At 47.3% G+C, this 20,297-nt stretch overlaps 1 protein-coding gene across 4 annotated transcripts in view; it reads right to left on the bottom strand.

Annotated features, from left to right (window-relative positions):
* Positions 1–18,449: 18,449 nt before the first annotated feature.
* Positions 18,450–20,297, bottom strand: part of LOC125620874 (zinc finger E-box-binding homeobox 2) — a 34,695-nt gene continuing 32,847 nt past the window's right edge. For 2 of the 4 annotated variants that reach the window (XR_012664513.1, XM_048817100.2), the window contains exon 6: positions 18,450–19,093. The gene's annotated coding sequence lies outside the window, so the exon portion shown is untranslated. The remainder of the gene's footprint in view (positions 19,094–20,297) is intronic. The other 2 variants (XM_075118235.1, XM_048817099.2) reach the window with 1 other exon arrangement.

Genomic DNA, 20,297 nt, shown 5'->3' with positions numbered 1-20,297 from the left:
AACTTTGTGAGTTGCTTTCCCCTGCCCTGAAGCGCAGGAATACCAAGATGAGAGCTGCCCTGACAGTTGAGAAGCAAGTGGCGATAGCCCTGTGGAAGCTTGCAATTCCTGACTGCTACCAGTCAGTCAGGAATCAATTTGGAGTGGGCAAGTCTACTGTGGGGGCTTCTGTGATTCAAGTAGCCAGGGCAGTCACTGACATTCTGCTATCAAGGGTAGTGACTCTGGGAAATGTGCAGGTCATACTGGATGGCTTTGCTGCAATGGGGTTACTTAACTGTGGTGGGGCGATAGACAGAACACATATCCCTATCTTGGGACTGGACCACCTTGCTAACCAGAACGTAAACCGCAAGGGGTACTTCTCAATGGTGCTGCAAGCACTGGTGGATCACAAGGGACGTTTCACCAACATCAACGTGAGATGGCCGGGAAAGGTGCATGACGCTCGCATCTTCAAGAACTCCGGGCTGTTCGAGCAGTTGCAAGAAGGGACTTACTTTCCAGACCAGAAAATTACCATTGGGGATGTTGAAATGCTAATAGTTATCCTTGGGGGTCCATTCACCAAGCAGCCACATTGCACAGTTCAGCTTTGTGGAGTGGGGATGCAGCTGCCGGCCTAGTGAGGGGAATGGGGATTATAAACTGGGTAGGCGGGTAGGGGATCTGTCAGGGGTCGTGGAAAGCTTCGCTGGCACAGCCTAGTCATGGCTGTGATCTCCCTCCAGCGGGTTCAGTGAGATCCCACCTACTCATTCGTAGTGGGGAGCCTGGAGCGTGCAGCTGGGGCTGGAGATGCGGCTGCCTCACTGGGGTTACTTGACTCTGCTCTTACATTCTGCTCTGGTGTCCCCCTGTCCCATCGGCTCTGAATCTCCCCCTCCCAATGGCCATCAATAATTGATAGCCCAATTCTGTCAGCTTCCTCCCCAGCTGTAACGTGAGCTGGTGTTGGCTGTTGCTAGGACACCTGAGCTGGGGTGAAGTCATTGGGATGGGGGGCAGGTTGGACCAGGCGGGGGTCTGATCAAAGGAAGATGTGCTGTTTGCCAATGCAATCCCACAGACCGCATATAAAGAGGCGGCAAGGGCCGAGCGTGGCATCTCGACCAGGGGAGCGCTACTCGCAGAGACTGCGCAGGGCTCTGTGGGCACAGAGCCATTGCAGGAGACGAATGGCCACCTTTGTTCCGGTAAGAAACCCAGCTGCAGCCTAGGGAGGATCAGCTCCACGGCTCAGCCCCTAGCAGTGGGACGGGTCCCAGCTGCCAGCCACAGGAGTGCTTGGGATGGTGGCTACAGCACTGCGGGTATAGGGCTAGTCTCTATTCGCCTGGCTCTCTACCATCTCCAGAGGGCACCTGAGAACAGGGGTGGGGGTGGTTCTGGTTGCTATGGCCTAGCTGGCATGCGTTACGCCAGGAGACTTAAAAGGGAGTGACTGGGACGTGCCTTCACCACACCCCGATGAGCAGGATCTTTCCAGAGAATGGCAGCATTTTGCCTTTGTGTCAATGCAACACAAGCTGCAGGGTGCCTATGACTCAGGCCCAATACGGCGTGGGTAAAGCAGGCAAGTAGGAGCCAGGACACCTGGGTCCACTCCCCAACTTATGGTGCAACTTGCGCTGCTCTCGGCCTAAGGCCTGGCTGGAAAATGGAGCTAATGCAATGGATAGAGGTGTGGCATTGAGGCTGGGGGTTCCAAAGGGAATTAGGTACCAACTTCCCTTGAATTCCACTGGCCTTTGGGCACCTCCCTCACTCCAGCCACTTAGGAAGCCCTAGCTGTCACTTGTGAATGGTTGAGAAGCCCTTGGCCAGAAGGTGCCATATGAGGGCACTGGGTTATTCCAGACTAAAAGGTGATGGTGAGTGCTTGAGTCACTGATTAGAACCAGATCTGAGGGTCAGTGATGCTGGCTGTGAGCATACAGCCACCTCGGGGGAATGGGACACACCATTCCAGTTGACGTTAATGAGAACTGGACATCAAAAGCCCCTCGGTGGTTTGGGAATCGCAGCCTTTCTTCCTTCCCTCACTGGAACGGAGGCCACACTCTTTGAACACCTGATTCATCTACAATGAGTGCTGTTATTGAAGTAACCCGCATTTCTGCATCTCAACACTGAGATGGTCATGCCCAGCCCCATGCGTCTTGGGTTACCTGAGCCCACCTGCCTTCCAGACTCCACTGCCCAGTGCTGAATATACTTCCGAACATAAGTCAGGCCTGTAGAGGTAAAGGACTAGCCCCTGGTCTGGGCAGCTTCTGCACAATTGGAGCAGGGGTGTGGGGCTGGCTGAAAGGTTTTGTGACTGGAGAAAAGAGAGGGTGAGCTGAGCAGATCGGCAGCTAGGAAAGTCCCTTCATGTGGGCTATAGGCTCCCTTCCCTTTGTCAGCCTGTGCACCATTTGCTTTTCCTTTCATGCCTTCAATAAGATTCAGGTGCAGATCAGGCTAGGAGAGAAAGGGGCATACTGCAGAAGAGGGAACTGCCACTAAGTAGCCCTGTCTCATCTTCCCACACTGTCCAGGAGGAGAGCTTTCTGTATCCTTACTTGGGGCTCAAGCAGTCAGTTTGAGACTAGTAACGCTCCCCAGGGACCTGGGACCTCTCACTCTAAGAATCATAGAATAGCAGGACTGGAAAGAACCTCGAGAGGTCTCTAGTCCAGTCCCCTGCACTCATGGCAGGACTAAATATTATCTAGACCATCCCTGGCAGGTGTTTGTCTAACCTGCTCTTAAAAATCTCCAATGATGGAGATTCCACAACCTCCCTAGGCAATTTATTCCAGTGCTTAACCACCCTGACAGTTAGGAAGTTTTTCCTAATGTCCAACCTAAACCTCCCTTGCTGCAATTTAAGCCCATTGCTTCTTGTCCTGTCCTCAGAGGTTAAGAACAAATTTTCTCCCTCCTCCTTGCAACAACCTTTTAGGTACTTGAAAACTGTTATCACCTCCCCTCTCAGTCTTCTCTTCTCCATACTAAGCAAACCGACTTTTTTCAGTCTTCCCTCATAGGTCTTGTTTTCTAGACTTTTAATAATTTTTGTTGCTCTTCTCTGGACATCCTCCAATTTGTCCAGATCTTTTCTGAAATGTGGTGCCCAGAACTGGACACAATACTCCAGTTGAGGACTAATCAGCGTGGAGCAGAATGGAAGAATTACTTCTAGTGTCTTAATTACAACACTTCTGCTAATTCATCCCAGAATGTTCGCTTGTTTTGCAACAGCATTACACTGTTGACTCATATTGAGTTGTGGTCCACTATGACCCCCAGATCCCTTTCCACAGTACTCCTTCCTAGGCAGTCATTTCCCATTTTGTATGTGTGCAATTGATTGTTCCTTCCTAAGTGGAGTACTTTGCCTTTGTCCTTATTGAATTTCATCCTATTTACTTCAGGCCATTTTTCCAGTTTGTCCAGATCATTCTGAATTTTAATCCTGTCCTACAAAGCACTTGCAACCCGGCCCAGCTTGGGATTATCCATAAACTTTATAAGTGTACTCGCTATGCCATTATCTAAATCACTGATGAAGATATTGAACAGAACTGGACTCTGTAGCATTCATGCAAGGTCCATGCACTTGGCAACATTCAGGGCACACCCGGAGTGTTGTGTAGGAGCAGTGCACACACGGCTCCTCTCAAGGGCATGAACCTTGGAATCTCGCCCAGATTACATGAACCGTGGGAAGCCTCCCAGGACTGGGCTCAAGGCCTGAGAGCAAGGAATGCGGTAGATAGAAATTGGTAAATAAGAATGACAGGTTTCAGAGGAACAGCCGTGTTAGTCTGTATTCGCAAAAAGAAAAGGAGGACTTGTGGCACCTTAGAGACTAACCAATTTATTTGAGCATGAGCTTTCGTGAGCTACAGCTCACTTCATCAGATGTATACCGTGGAAACTGCAGCAGACTTTATATACACACAGAGAATATGAAACAATACCTCCTCCCACCCCACTGTCCTGCTGGTAATAGCTTATCTAAAGTGATCAACAGGTGGGCCATTTCCAGCACAAATCCAGGTTTTCTCACCCTCCACCCCCCCACACAAATTCACTCTCCTGCTGGTGCTAGCCCATCCAAAGTGACAACTCTTTACATAATCAAGTCGGGCTATTTCCTGCATAGATCCAGGTTTTCTCACATCCCCCCCACCCCCATACACACACAAACTCACTCTCCTGCTGGTAATAGCTCATCTAAACTGACCACTCTCCAAGTTTAAATCCAAGTTAAACCAGAACATCTGGGGGGGGGGGGGGGGGTTAGGAAAAAACAAGAGGAAACAGGCTACCTTGCATAATGACTTAGCCACTCCCAGTCTCTATTTAAGCCTAAATTAATAGTATCCAATTTGCAAATAAATTCCAATTCAGCAGTTTCTCGCTGGAGTCTGGATTTGAAGTTTTTTTGTTTTAAGATAGCGACCTTCATGTCTGTGATTGCGTGACCAGAGAGATTGAAGTGTTCTCCGACTGGTTTATGAATGTTATAATTCTTGACATCTGATTTGTGTCCATTTATTCTTTTACGTAGAGACTGTCCAGTTTGACCAATGTACATGGCAGAGGGGCATTGCTGGCACATGATGGCATATATCACATTGGTGGATGTGCAGGTGAACGAGCCTCTGACAGTGTGGCTGATGTTATTAGGCCCTGTGATGGTGTCCCCTGAATAGATATGTGGGCACAATTGGCAACGGGCTTTGTTGCAAGGATAAGTTCCTGGGTTAGTGGTTCTGTTGTGTGGTATGTGGTTGTTGGTGAGTATTTGCTTCAGGTTGCGGGGCTGTCTGTAGGCAAGGACTGGCCTGTCTCCCAAGACTTGTGAGAGTGTTGGGTCATCCTTTAGGATAGGTTGTAGATCCTTAATAATGCGTTGGAGGGGTTTTAGTTGGGGGCTGAAGGTGACCGCTAGTGGCGTTCTGTTATTTTCTTTGTTAGGCCTGTCCTGTAGTAGGTAACTTCTGGGAACTCTTCTGGCTCTATCAATTTGTTTCTTTACTTCTGCAGGTGGGTATTGTAGTTGTAAGAAAGCTTGACAGAGATCTTGTAGGTGTTTGTCTCTGTCTGAGGGGTTGGAGCATGAAGGTCGCTATCTTAAAACAAAAAAACTTCAAATCCAGACTCCAGCGAGAAACTGCTGAATTGGAATTCATTTGCAAATTGGATACTATTAATTTAGGCTTAAATAGAGACTGGGAGTGGCTAAGCCATTATGCAAGGTAGCCTGTTTCCTCTTGTTTTTTCCTAACCCCCCCCCCCCCCCCCCCAGATGTTCTGGTTTAACTTGGATTTAAACTTGGAGAGTGGTCAGTTTAGATGAGCTATTACCAGCAGGAGAGTGAGTTTGTGTGTGTATGGGGGTGGGGGGGATGTGAGAAAACCTGGATCTATGCAGGAAATAGCCCGACTTGATTATGTAAAGAGTTGTCACTTTGGATGGGCTAGCACCAGCAGGAGAGTGAATTTGTGTGGGGGGGTGGAGGGTGAGAAAACCTGGATTTGTGCTGGAAATGGCCCACCTGTTGATCACTTTAGATAAGCTATTACCAGCAGGACAGTGGGGTGGGAGGAGGTATTGTTTCATATTCTCTGTGTGTATATAAAGTCTGCTGCAGTTTCCACGGTATACATCTGATGAAGTGAGCTGTAGCTCACGAAAGCTCATGCTCAAATAAATTGGTTAGTCTCTAAGGTGCCACAAGTACTCCTTTTCTTTTTGTAAATAAGAATGTTAAACAAAGCCAGGGTATTCTTTTTATCTGTTGGAGAATGTAATGCGCGGGGGGAGAGAAAGAATAAAGGAGAGGGTGGAAAGCTGACAGGAGAGCCCGTTGGCAGACCAGCCTGCTTGCTTGCTTAAAGCTTTGTGCTGTCTTGTATTTGGACCGCAACAGGACCCAGAACTGATCCCTGTAGGACCCCACTCGTTAGGCCTTTCCAGCATGACTGTGAACCACTCTCTGGGAATTATTTTCCAATCAGTTATGTACCTACCTTATAGTAGCTCCATCTAGGTTTCATTTCCCTAGTTTGTTTATGAGAAGGTCATGCGGGACAGTATCAAAAGCTTTACTTAAGTCAAGATATTCCACATCTACCATTTCCCCCCATCCACAAGGTTGGTTTGACAAGATTTGTTTTTATTACCTTATTATCTTCTAGATGTTTGCAAATTGATTGCTTAGTTATTTGCTCCATTATCTTTCCGGGTACAGAAGTTAAGCTGACTGGTCTGTAATTCACTAGGTTATCCTTATTTCCCTTTTTACAGTTGGCACTATAATTGCCCTTTTCCAGTGTTCTGGAATCTCTTCCGTCTTCCATGACTTTTCAAAGATAATCGCTATTGGCTCAGATATCTCCTCAGTCAGCTCCTTCAATATTCTAGGATGCATTTCATCAGGTCCTGGTGACTTGAAGACATCTAACTTGTCTAAGTAATTTTTAACTTGTTCTTTCCCTATTTTAGCCTCTGATTCTACCACATTTTCACTGGCATTCACTATATTAGACGTCCCATCACCACCAACCTTCCTGGTGAAAACCAAAACAAAGAAGTCATTAAGTACCTCTGCCATTGCCACATTTTCTGTTATTGTTTTCCCCTCATCATTGAGTAATGGGCCTACTTTGTCCTGGGTCTTCCTCTTGCTTCTAATGTATTTGTAGAATGTTTTCTGGTTATCCAAACTATGTGTCTCGCTAGTTTGATCTCATTTTGTGCCTTGGCCTTTCTAATTTTGTCCCTACATACTTGTGTTATTTGTTTATATTCTTCCTTTGTAATTTAACCTAGTTTCCACTTTTTGTAGGACTCTTTTTTTATTTTTAGATCATTGAAGATCTCCTGGTTAAGCCAGGATGGTCTCTTGTCAGACTTCCTATCTTTCCTATGCAGTGGGATAGTTTGCTGTTGTGTCCTTAATAATGTCTCTTTGAAAAACTGCCAATTGTCATCAATTGTTTTTCCCCTTAGACTTGTTTCTCATGGGATCTTACCTACCAACTCCATGAGCTTGCTAAAGTCTGCCTTCTTGAAATCCATTGTCTTTATTTTGCTGTTCTCCCTCCTACCGTTTCTTAGAACGATGAACTCCACCATTTCATGATCACTTTCACCCAAGTTACCTTCCATGTTCAAATTCACAACCAGTTCCTCCCTCTTTGTCAAAATCAAATCTAGAACAGCCTCTCCCCTAGCAGCTTTCTTCACCTCCTGAAATAGAAAATTGTCTCTAATACATTCCCAGGACTTGTTGGATAATCTATGCCCTGCTGTTCTATTTTCCCAACAGATGTCTGGGTAGCTGAAGTCCCCCATCACTGCCAAATCCTGACCTTTGGATGATTTTGTCAGTTGTTTAGAAAAAGAAAAGGAGTACTTGTGGCACCTTAGAGACTAACCAATTTATTTGAGCATAAGCTTTCGTGAGCTACAGCTCACTTCATCGGATGCATACTGTGGAAAATACAGGACATGTTCTTATACAGACAAACCATGAAAAAATGGGTGTTTACCACTACAAAAGGTTTTCTCTCCCCCCACAAACCCACTCTCCTGTTGGTAATAGCTTATCTAAAGTGATCACTCTCCTTACAATGTGTATGATAATCAAGGTGGGCCATTTCCAGCACAAATCCAGGGTTTAACAAGAACGTCTGAGGAAGGGGGGGGGGTAGGAAAAAACAAGGGGAAATACGTTACCTTGCATAATGACTTAGCCACTCCCAGTCTCTATTCAAGCCTAAGTTAATTGTATCCAATTTGCAAATGAATTCCAATTCAACAGTATCTAGCTGGAGTCTGGTTTTGAAATTTTTCTGTTGTAATATCGCAACTTTCATGTCTGTAATCGCGTGACCAGAGAGATTGAAGTGTTCTCCGACTGGTTTATGAATGTTATAATTCTTGACATCTGATTTGTGTCCATTTATTCTTTTACATAGAGACTGTCCAGTTTGACCAATGTACATGGCGGAGGGGCATTGCTGGCACATGATGGCATATATCACATTGGTAGATGTGCAGGTGAACGAACCTCTGATAGTGTGGCTGAAGTTATTAGGCCCTGTGATGGTGTCCCCTGAATAGATACGTGGGCACAGTTGGCAACGGGCTTTGTTGCAAGGATAGGTTCCTGGGTTAGTGGTTCTGTTGTGTGGTATGTGGTTGCTGGTGAGTATTCATTTCAGGTTGGGGGGCTGTCTGTAGGCAAGGACTGGCCTGTCTCCCAGGATTTGTGAGAGTGTTGGGTCATCCTTCAGGATAGGTTGTAGATCCTTAATAATGCATTGCAGGGGTTTGAGTTGGGGGCTGAAGGTGACAGCTAGTGGCATTCTGTTATTTTCTTTGTTAGGCCTGTCCTGTAGTAGGTGACTTCTGGGAACTCTTCTGGCTCTATCAACCTGTTTCTTCACTTCTGCAGGTGGGTAGTGTAGTTGTAAGAATGCTTGATAGAGATCTTGTAGGTGTTTGTCTCTATCTGAGGGGTTGGAGCAAATGCGGTTGTATTGCAGAGCTTGGCTGTAGACAATGGATCGTGTGGTATGGTCAGGGTGAAAGCTGGAGGCATGTAGGTAGGAATAGCGGTCAGTAGGTTTCCGGTTTAGGGTGGTGTTTATGTGACTATCATTTATTAGCACTGTAGTGTCCAGAAAGTGGATCTCTTGCGTGGACTGCACCAGGCTGAGGTTGATGGTGGGATGGAAATTGTTGAAATCATGGTGGAATTCCTCAAGGGCTTCTTTTCCATGGATCCAGATGATGAATATGTCATCAATATAGCACAAGTAGAGTAGGGGCGTTAGGGGACAAGAGCTGAGGACTTAGAACAATGCTTCCTCAGCTCTCGTCCCCTAATGCCCCTACTCTACTTAAAAGAGACTTAAAAGTCTCTACCTAAAAGAATAAATGGACACAAATCAGATGTCAAGAATTATAACATTTATAAATCAGTCGGAGAACATTTCAATCTCTCTGGTTACGCGATTACAGACATGAAAGTTGCGATATTACAACAGAAAAACTTCAAAACCAGACTCCAGCGAGAGACTGTTGAATTGGAATTCATTTGCAAATTGGATACAATTAACTTAGGCTTGAATAGAGACTGGGAGTGGCTAAGTCATTATGCAAGGTAACGTATTTCCCCTTGTTTTTTCCTACCCCCCCCCCTTCCTCAGACGTTCTTGTTAAACCCTGGATTTGTGCTGGAAATGGCCCACCTTGATTATCATACACATTGTAAGGAGAGTGATCACTTTAGATATATCATACACATTGTAAGGAGAGTGATCACTTTAGATAAGCTATTACCAACAGGAGAGTGGGTTTGTGGGGGGAGAGAAAACCTTTTGTAGTGGTAAACACCCATTTTTTCATGGTTTGTCTGTATAAGAACATCTTCTGTATTTTCCACAGTATGCATCCGATGAAGTGAGCTGTAGCTCATGAAAGCTTATGCTCAAATAAATTGGTTAGTCTCTAAGGTGCCACAAGTACTCCTTTTCTTTTTGCGAATACAGACTAACACGGCTGTTACTCTGAAACCTGTTTAGAAAAAGCTTCATCCCTACCATGACATCACTTTTATTTTTTACCCCTTTTATCCTTACCCAGAGACTTTCAACAAGTCTGTCACCTATTTCCATCTCAACCTCTGTCCAAGTGTATACATTTTTAATATATAAGGCAACACCTCCTTCCCTTTTTCCCTGCCTGTCCTTCCTGAGCAAGCTATACCCTTCTATATCAATATTCCAGTCATGCGTATTATCCCACCAACTCTCTGTGATGCCAACTATGTCATAGCTGTGTTTCTAGATTTCGAGTTCTTCCTGCTTATTCCCCATACTTCTTGCATTAGTATACTGGCATCTAAGATACTGATTTGATTCCCCCTGCAGTTTTGTCTTGTCTCTCCCTTATCCCTGCTATAACAGCCCATGCGCCTCCCAAATGATGAGCCTCCCGCACCAGAGCTAGACCACCACAGTCATGGATTCTGAAACCGAGCGGAGCCGCCCCTTCCAAGGTCAAGGGCCCTTCATGTTTTTATGAACAAGTTGAGAAAAGTTGTTCTGGGTGAAATTGGTACCTATGCTCAACACACATTAGCTCCCTCGAGCCTGCACAATCCTTTTCAGCCATGGTAACATTCTGTGACAGAGGCATGGCTGCCCCCTGCTGGGTCTGTCTGTCAATTACAGCTTGCTCCTTGGCCTGGGGGAAAAGAGCCATGGGCAACCTGGGGTATGTCTACACTACAAAATTAGGTTGATTTTACAGAAGTCGATTTTTAGAATTCGATTTTATACAGTCGATTGCGCATGTCCATACTAAGTGCATTAAGTCAGCGGAGTGCGTCCTCACTACTGTGGCTAGCATCGACTTACAGAGCGGTGCACTGTGGGTAGCTATCCCACAGTTCCCGCAGTCTCCACCGCCCATTGGAATTCTGGGTTAAGTTCCCAATGCCTGATGGGGCAAAAACATTGTTGCAGGTGGTTTTGGGTACATGTCGTCAGTCGTCCCTCCCTCTGTGAAAGCAATGGCAGACAATTGTTTCGTGCCTTTTTTCCTGGGTTACCCCTGCAGACGTCATACCACGGCAAGCCTGGCGCCCACTCAGCTCACCATCACTGCTGCTGTTGTGGGCAAGTCTTCTATGGGGGCTACTGTGATCCAAGTAGCCAATGCAATCCTTGATGTTCTGTTATCAAGGGTAGTGACTCTGGGAAATATGCGGGCCTTTTTAGATTTTAGGTACATCATATTCCTGTCCTTTGTCGCTGGTGAAGAAGTCTTGCAGCCATACATTCCAGTCTGGTCGGCGCTGTAACACCGCATAGCACTTCTGTGGTTGACACTTGTAACAGCTTCAGGGCTCTTGCTCTTTTGCCTTGGCCGAGGTACCTTGCCCTACCAGGACCTCCAAGCATTTGGCACAGAAGCACCTGCAGCAGCTGGCATTGCTACACAGCAGCTGCTCCTGGGTGCCTTTACAGCAGACGGTGCAGTAGGACTGCTAGCCATACTCGTCCATGGTGTACAGCTCCACCGCTTCTGCTGCAACTCTGCTCTCCTGGTCTCCTGCAACTCTGCAGCAGACGGTGCAGTAGGACCAGTAGCCATCCTCGTCTGACAAGTAGCTTGGCTGGGGGTTCTAGGAACATCTTTCCTGCCCGGCTCCTAGCAACCTCCAGAGCATGGTGTACAGCTCCACTGCTTCTGCTGCAACTCTGCTCTCCTGCGAGCTGGAGGCTCCTGCCTCAGGCTGCTCTCCCAGCCAGCAGCACCACGTGGTCGCACCTACCCCAGCCTACCCCTTGCTCCCATGGCTCATGAAGCCTAGACAGTAGTAAGGAGCAGTTCAACTACAGGCTGAGCAAGTGCAGAATGGTGGTAGAATGTGCCTTTGGATGTTTAAAAGCGCGATGGCGCTGTTGGTCAGACCTCAGTGCAACCAACATTCCCATTGTTATTGCTGCTTGCTATGTGCTCCACAATAGCTGTGAAAGTAAGGGGGAGACGTTTATGGCAGGGTGGGAGGTTGAGGCAAATTGCCTGGTGGCCAATTTTGAGCAGCCAGACACCAGGGCGATTAGAAGAGCACAGCAAGGCGTGCTGCGCATCAGAGAGGCTTTGAAAACCAGTTTCTCTGACCAAAACACGTTTCACATTTACAGCTAAATGATTTATTAAACAGAGAGTTTAACTGTAGTCAGTGACTTAAACTGATTATTTCAGGTCAGCCTGGGAACATTTTTAGATATGCCGAAGTGAAAGTGACTGGAGCTTAAATTCTTACGTGCCTAAGTCTCTTGAAAATGAGACAACAGTTTCCCACATTACTCGGGTTGTTCTTCAAACTTTTAAAACTAGTAGATCTCATCCCGTCCCTCCTTGTTTTCATTCCACGACTGGAAGAGAAAAACAAGATCCCCAACTTTTTCAACTGCCAACCAATTTCTCAGCTTTGATTGAATTAGTCCAAATGAAGAAACTATTCTTTCTGTGCCTGCAGAAGAGGCTACTGCTGTCAAAAGCTGGTTTAGCCCTTCAACAAGCTCTGGCTCCAGCTAGTGCCTTCCACCACTGACTTTCTTTAGAACATCACCAGCCTGCCAGAAGCTGGGAGTGGATGACAGCAGATGGCTCACTCAATAATTGCCATGTTTTATACATTCCCTCTGATGCATCTGGTGCCGGCCACTGTCGCAAAACACGATACTGGACTAGATGGACTCCTGGTCTGACTCAGTATTGCCCTGCCTATGTTCTTATCAGGAAACATGTACTACTTGACTGATCCACCCCCACCCTGAAATTTATTGATGACCTGATTGATGGGTGATTATTAAATGTCCATTTCATAGCAGCATCTTCTTCAGCAGTTAGGCATTTAGAATATGGGTATGTCTACACTATGAAATTAGGTGGAATTTATAGAAGTCAATTTTTTAAAAAGCGATTTTATACAGTCAATTGTGTGTCCCCCCACTTAAGACCATTAAGTCGGCGGAGTGCGTCCACAGTACTGAGGCTAGCGTGGACTTCCGGAGCGTTGCACTGTGAGTAGCTATCTCACAGTTCCCACAGTCTCCGCCGCCCATTGGAATTCTGGGTTGAGATCCCATTGCCTGATGGGGCAAAAAACATTGTCGCAGGTGGTTCTGGGTACATGTTGTCAGGCCCTTCATCCCTTCCTCCCTCTGTGAAAGCAAAGGCAGACAATCGTTTGGTGCCTTTTTTCATGGGTTACCCGTGCAGACGCCATACTACGGCAAGCATGGAGCCCACTCAGCTCACCGTCACCGTACGTCTCCTGGGTGCTGGCAGACATGGGACTGCATTGCTACACAGCAGCAGCTCATTGCCTTGTGGTAGCAGATGGTGCAGTATGACTGGTATCTGTCCTCATCGTCTCCTGGGTGCTCTTGGCCGGCCTTGGTGAGGTTGGTCAGGGTGCCTGGGCAGACATGAATGCTCCTGGCAGACCTCGGTAAGGTCTGTCAGGGACACCTGGACATAAATGAGAGTGACTCAGGTCATTCTCTTCTTTTTGTCTAATGGAGATTCAGTGCTGCCTGGAATATTGGCAGAGGGATAGCTCAGTGGTTTGAGCATTGGCCTGCTAAATCCAGGGCTGTGAGTTCAATCCTTGAGGGGGCCATTCTGCCTCAGGCTGCTCTCCCAGCCAGCAGCACCGCGAGCAGCCAGGAGACAATGACAGCTAGCAACTGTATTGCACTGTCTGCTGGCGAGCACCCAGGAGATGACAATGGCTAGCAGTTGTACTGCACTGTCTGTTGCCAGCCTACTCCTTGCTCCCCCCTCCATGAAAGCAACGGTCGACAATCGTTTCGCACCTTTTTCCGTGTGGGTGCCATATTGCTGTGAGCATCGTAATCCACCCACCGCTTCCACTGCCACTCTGCTCTCCTGCTCACGCCATACCATGGCAAGCATGGAGCCCGCTCAGATCACCGTGGCAGTTGTGACTGCTCTAAACACCACGCGTGTTATCCAGCAGTACATGCAGAACCGGAACCTGCAAAAGCAGGCGAGGAGGCGACGGCAGTGTGGTGACGAGTGATGAGGACATGGACACAGACTTCTCTCAAAGTACGGGCCCCGGCAATTTGGCCTGGTGGCAGTGGGGCAGGCTCATGCCGTGGAATGCTGATTCTGGGCCCAGGAAACAACCACAGACTGGTGGGACCGCATAGTGTTACAGGTCTGGGACAATTCCCAATGGCTGTGAAACTTTTGCATGCATAAGGGCACTTTCATGGAACTTTGTGACTTGCTTTCCCTGCCCTGAAGCGCCAGAATACCAAGATGAGAGCAGCTCTCACAGTTCACAAGAGAGTGGCGATAGTCCTCTTGAAGCTTGCAGCGCCAGACAGCTACCGGTCAGTCGGGAATCAATTTGGAGTGGGCAAATCTACTGTGCAGGCTGCTGTGATCCAAGTAGCCAACATGATCACTGAGCTGCTGCTATCAAGGGTAGTGACTCTGGGGAATGTGCAGGTCATAGTGGATGGCTTTGCTGCAATGGGATTCCCGAACTGTGGCAAGGCGATAGACGGAACCCATATCCCTATCTTGGGACCAGAACACCAAGGCAGCCAGTACATAAACCAAAAGGGGTACTTTTCAATGGTGCTGCAAGCACTGGTGGATCACAAGGGACGTTTTACCAACATCAACGTGGGATGGCCGGGAAAGGTTCATGATGCTCGCATCTTCAGGAATTCTGGTCTGTGGGAACGGCTGCAGCAAGGGACTTACTTTCCAGACCAGAAAATAACCGTTGGGGTTGTTGAAATGCCTATAGTTATCCTTGAGTACCCAGCCTACCCCTTAATATCATGGCTCATGAAGCCCTACACAGGCACCCTGGACAGTAGCAAGGAGCAGTTCAAATATAGGCTGAGCAAGTGCAGAATGGTGGTAGAAGGTGCATTTTGACATTTAAAAGCGCGCTGGCGCAGTTTACTGACTCGGTTTGACCTCAGTGAAACCAATATTCCCATTTTTATTGCTGCTTGCTGTGTGCTCCACAATATCTGTGAGAGTAAGGTGTAGACATTTATGGTGGGGTGGGAGGTTGAGGCAAATCATCTGGCTGCTGATTATGCGCAGCCAGACACTAGGGTGATTAGAAGAGTACAGCAGGGTGCGCTGCGCATCAGAGAAGCTTTGAAAACCAGTTTCATGACTGGCCAGGCTACGGTGTGAAAGTTCTGTTTGTTTCTCCTTGATGAAAACCCATCTCCTTGGTTCACTCTACTTCCCTGTAAGCCAGCCACCCTCCCCTCCCCTCTTTGATCACCGCTTGCAGAGGCAATAAAGTCATTGTTGTTTCAAATTCATACATTCTTTATTAATTCGTCACACAAATGGGAGGATAACTGCAGAAAAACCTGAGTGTCTCTGGATTAAGTTTAGAAGTGTGAGCAACAAGAGTGATGTAGTGGTGGGAGTCTGCTATAGACCACCGGACCAGGGGGATGAGGTGGATGAGGCTTTCTTCCGGCAACTCGCAGAAGCTACTAGATTGCACGTCCTGGTTTTCATGGGCGACTTTAATCATCCTGATATCTGCTGGGAGAGCACTACAGCGGTGCACAGACAATCCAGGAAGTTTTTGGAAAATGTAGGGGACAATTTCCTGGTGCAAGTGCTGGAGGAGCCAACTAGGGGGAGAGCTTTTCTTGACCTGCTGCTCACAAACCGGAAAGAATTAGTAGCGGAAGCAAAAGTAGATGGGAATCATAGAATCATAGAATCATAGAATATAAGGGTTGGAAGGGACCCCAGAAGGTCATCTAGTCCAACCCCCTGCTCGAAGCAGGACCAATTCCCAGTTAAATCATCCCAGCCAGGGCTTTGTCAAGCCTGACCTTAAAAACCTCTAAGGAAGGAGATTCTACCACCTCCCTAGGTAACGCATTCCACTGTTTCACCACCCTCTTAGTGAAAAAGTTTTTCCTAATATCCAATCTAAACCTCCCCCACTGCAGCTTGAGACCATTACTCCTCGTTCTGTCATCTGATACCATTGAGAACAGTCTAGAGCCATCCTCTTTGGAACCCCCTTTCAGGTAGTTGAAAGCAACTATCAAATCCCCCCTCATTCTTCTCTTCTGCAGGCTAAACAATCCCAGCTCCCTCAGCCTCTCCTCATAACTCATGTGTTCCAGACCCCTAATCATTTTTGTTGCCCTTCGCTGGACTCTCTCCAATTTATCCACATCCTTCTTGAAGTGTGGGGCCCAAAACTGGACACAGTACTCCAGATGAGGCCTCACCAATGTCGAATAGAGGGGAACGATCACGTCCCTCGATCTGCTCGCTATGCCCCTACTTATACATCCCAAAATGCCATTGGCCTTCTTGGCAACAAGGGCACACTGCTGACTCATATCCAGCTTCTCGTCCACTGTCACCCCTAGGTCCTTTTCCGCAGAACTGCTGCCTAGCCATTCGGTCCCTAGTCTGTAGCTGTGCATTGGGTTCTTCCGTCCTAAGTGCAGGACCCTGCACTTATCCTTATTGAACCTCATCAGATTTCTTTTGGCCCAATCCTCCAATTTGTCTAGGTCCTTTTGTATCCTATCCCTCCCCTCCAGCGTATCTACCACTCCTCCCAGTTTAGTATCATCCGCAAATTTGCTGAGAGTGCAATCCACACCATCCTCCAGATCATTTATGAAGATATCCGGATCATTTATGAATCTGGGAGGCAGTGACCATGAGTTGGTCGAGTTCAGGATCCTGACCCAGGAAAGAAAGGTAAGCAGCAGAATACGGACCCTGGACTTCAGGAAAGCAGACTTTGACTCCCTCAGGGAACTGATGGGTAGGATCCCCTGGGGGAATAACATGAGGGGGAAAGGAGTCCAGGAGAGCTGGCTGTATTTCAAAGAATCCCTATTGAGGTTACAGGGACAAACCATCCCAATGTGTCGAAAGAATAGTAAATATGGCAGGCGACCAGCTTGGCTTAACAGTGAAATCCTTGTGGATCTTAAACATAAAAAAGCTTACAAGAAGTGGAAGATTGGACAAATGACCAGGGAAGAGTATAAAAACGTTGCTCGGGTATGTAGGAATGAAATCAGGAGGGCCAAATCGCACCTGGAGTTGTAGCTAGCAAGAGATGTTAAGAGTAACAAGAAGGGTTTCTTCAGGTATGTTGGTAACAAGAAGAAAGTCAAGGAAAGTGTGGGCCCCTTACTGAATGAGGGAGGCAACCTAGTGACAGAGGATGTGGAAAAAGCTAATGTACTCAATGCTTTTTTGCCTCTGTCTTCATGAACAAGGTCAGCTCCCAGACTGCTGCGCTGGGCAACACAGCATGGGGAGGAGGTGGCCAGCCCTCTGTGGAGAAAGAAGTGGTTAGGGACTATTTAGAAAAGCTGAACGTGCACAAGTCCATGGGGCCGGATGCGTTGCATCCGAGAGTGCTAAAGGAGTTGGCGGCTGTGATTGCAGAGCCATTGGCCATTATCTTGGAAAACTCATGGCGATCGGGGGAAGTCCCGGACGACTGGAAAAAGGCTAATGTAGTGCCCATCTTTAAAAAAGGGAAGAAGGAGGATCCTGGGAACTACAGGCCAGTCAGCCTCACCTCAGTCCCCGGAAAAATCATGGAGCAGGTCCTCAAGGAATCAATCCTGAAGCACTTACATGAGAGGAAAGTGATCAGGAACAGTCAGCATGGATTCACCAAGGGAAGGTCATGCCTGACTAATCTAATCGCCTTCTATGATGAGATTACTGGTTCTGTGGATGAAAGGAAGCAGTGGATGTATTGTTTCTTGACTTTAGCAAAGCTTTTGACACAGTCTCCCACAGTATTCTTGTCAGCAAGTTAAAGAAGTATGGGCTGGATGAATGCACTATTTGGTGGGTAGAAAGTTGGCTAGATTGTCGGGCTCAACGGGTAGTGATCAATGGCTCCATGTCTAGATGGCAGCTGGTACCAAGTGGAGTGTCCCAAGGGTTGGTCCTGGGGCCGGTTTTGTTCAATATCTTCATAAATGATCTGGAGGATGGTGTGGATTGCACTCTCAGCAAATTTGCAGATGATACTAAACTAGGAGGAGTGGTAGATACGGTGGCAGGTAGGGATAGGATACAGAGGGACTTAGACAAATTGGAGGATTGGGCCAAAAGAAATCTGATGAGGTTCAACAAGGATAAGTGCAGGGTCCTGCACTTAGGACGGAAGAATCCAATGCACCGCTACAGACTAGGGACCGAATGGCTAGCCAGCAGTTCTGCGGAAAAGGACCTAGGGGTGACAGTGGACGAGAAACTGGATATGAGTCAACAGTGTGCCCTTGTTGCCAAGAAGGCCAATGGCATTTTGGGATGTATAAGTAGGGGCATAGCCAGCAGATCGACGGACGTGATCCTTCCCCTGTATTCAACATTGGTGAGGCCTCATCTGGAGTACTGTGTCCAGTTTTGGGCCCCACACTACAAGAAGGATGTGGAAAAATTGGAGAGAGTCCAGCGGAGGGCAACAAAAATGATGAGGGGACTGGAACACATGACTTATGAGGAGAGGCTGAGGTAACTGGGATTGTTTAGTCTGCAGAAGAGAAGAATGAGGGGGGATTTGATAGCTGCTTTCGACTACCTGACAGATGGTTCCAAAGAGGATGGTTCTAGACTATTCTCAGTGGTAGAAGACGACAGGACAAGGAGTAATGGTCTCAAGTTGCAGTGGGGGAGGTTTAGGTTGGATATTAGGAAAAACTTTTTCACTAGGAGGGTGGTGAAACAGTGGAATGCGTTACCTAGGGAGGTGGTGGAATCTCCTTCCTTAGAAGTTTTTAAGGACAGGCTTGACAAAGCCCTGGCTGGGATGATTTAATTGGGGATTGGTCCTGCTTTGAGCAGGGGGTTGGACTAGATGACCTCCTGAGGTCCCTTCCAACCCTGATATTCTATGATAACTGCCAAGGTAGCCCGGGAGGGGTAGGGGAGGAGGGAAGCACCAGATGGGGTGGTGGAGGAGGGAAGGTTGGAAGGACAAGGCTACACTGCACTTCAAAACTTGTTGAATGCAGCTTTCTGTTGCTTGGGCAGTCCTCTGGGGTGGAGTGGTTGGGTGCCTGGAGGCTCCCCCACCGCTTTCTTGGGCGTCTGGGTCAGGAGGCTATGGAACTTGGGGAAGAGGGCAGGTTGGTTACACAGGGGCTACAGCGGCGGTCTGTGCTCCTGCTGCCTTTCCTGCAGCTCCACCAGACACTGGAGCATATCAGTTTGATCCTCCAGTAGCCTCAACATTGCCTCCTGCCTCCTCTCATCATGCTGACATACCTTCCTCTCGCTCGTTCTTCCTGTCCTCACATTTTTTTTGTGCTTTTCTGGACTCTAACATTGTCTCCCTCCACGCATTGTGCTGGGCTCTTTCAGCGTGGGAGGACTTCATGAGTTCAGAGAACATTTCATCGCGAGTGCATTTTTTTTGGCTTCTAATCTTTGATAGCCTCTGGGACGGAGATGATACGTGGGGCAATGAAACATTTGCAGCTGCAGGAGGGAAAAAAGGGAGATTAGTCTTTAAAAAGAGACATTTTAGAGAACTATTTAAAACCTTGTCGCTAGCAATATACCAAACAGCTTGACATTTTTAAAAAATGTTAAAATTCATAAATGCCTAATAAAACTTTTAAACTGGAAATCTACATGTAGGAGATTTGATTATATTGAGCAATAAAAAATCATTTCAGAAGTCCAGCAAGAAGAGTAAAAACATAATGGATAAATACTCCCACAGCAAACTAGCCTGCCAATTATATTTTGAACACAAACAGTTCAAAATTCATGAGCAATCCTCCCAAACCACAAATTGATGCCAATCAGCGAAATGAGCATTTACTTGCATGGAAAGCCATGGTGGGCCGTCTGTAAGAATAGTGCCAAAATAAGATTACTAACCAGCGGAGCCAGATTATTCAGACATGCCCACACCACCATCTGCAAAGTCACTGCTTTCAGAGGAGCATTGTTCAGAATGACAGGTTTCAGAGTAACAGCTGTGTTAGTCTGTATTCGCAAAAAGAAAAGGAGTACTTGTGGCACCTTAGAGACTAACCAATTTATTTGAGCATGAGCTTTCGTGAGCTACAGCTCACTTCATCGGATGCATACCGATATTCCACGGTATGCATCCGATGAAGTGAGCTGTAGCTCACAAAAGCTCATGCTCAAATAAATTGGTTAGTCTCTAAGGTGCCACAAGTACTCCTTTTCTTATTGTTCAGAATGTTGTTTCATTCTGTTGGGGGGGAGGGATAGCTCAGTGGTTTGAGCATCAGCCTGCTAAACCCAGGGCTGTGAGTTCAATCCTTGAGGGGGCCATTTAGGGATCTGGGGCAAAAATTGGGGACTGGTCCTGCTTTGAGCAGGGGGTTGGACTAGATGACCTCCTGGGGTCCCTTCCAACCCTGACATTCTATGAATCTATGAACCAGGCCTTGGAGCTCTTGGATGCCCTGTTTGCATTGGCCATACATTCCTTTTTGACTCAGGCATACTGGGATTTCTTGAAAATATTCCTAACAAGGGTCTTTTTTACGACCTGCAGCCATGGCAGGGTTTTTCCGCCCAGTCCCAGGTGCTGAAATCAACACTAGAGGCTGTGCTCTGAAGAATGTTGCTCCTTCTTCCCAGTCTCCTGCTTTGACTTGTGTTGTGCCTTTCTCCCTGCACACAATGCTCCTTCTCCCTCGTT

The sequence above is a fragment of the Caretta caretta genome, chromosome 12, assembly GCF_965140235.1.
Source record: "Caretta caretta isolate rCarCar2 chromosome 12, rCarCar1.hap1, whole genome shotgun sequence".
In the NCBI taxonomy this organism is placed as follows: Eukaryota; Metazoa; Chordata; order Testudines; family Cheloniidae; genus Caretta; species Caretta caretta.
The sequence above is the reverse complement of the archived record's forward strand: the minus strand, read 5'-3'. Positions and strand labels throughout refer to the sequence as shown.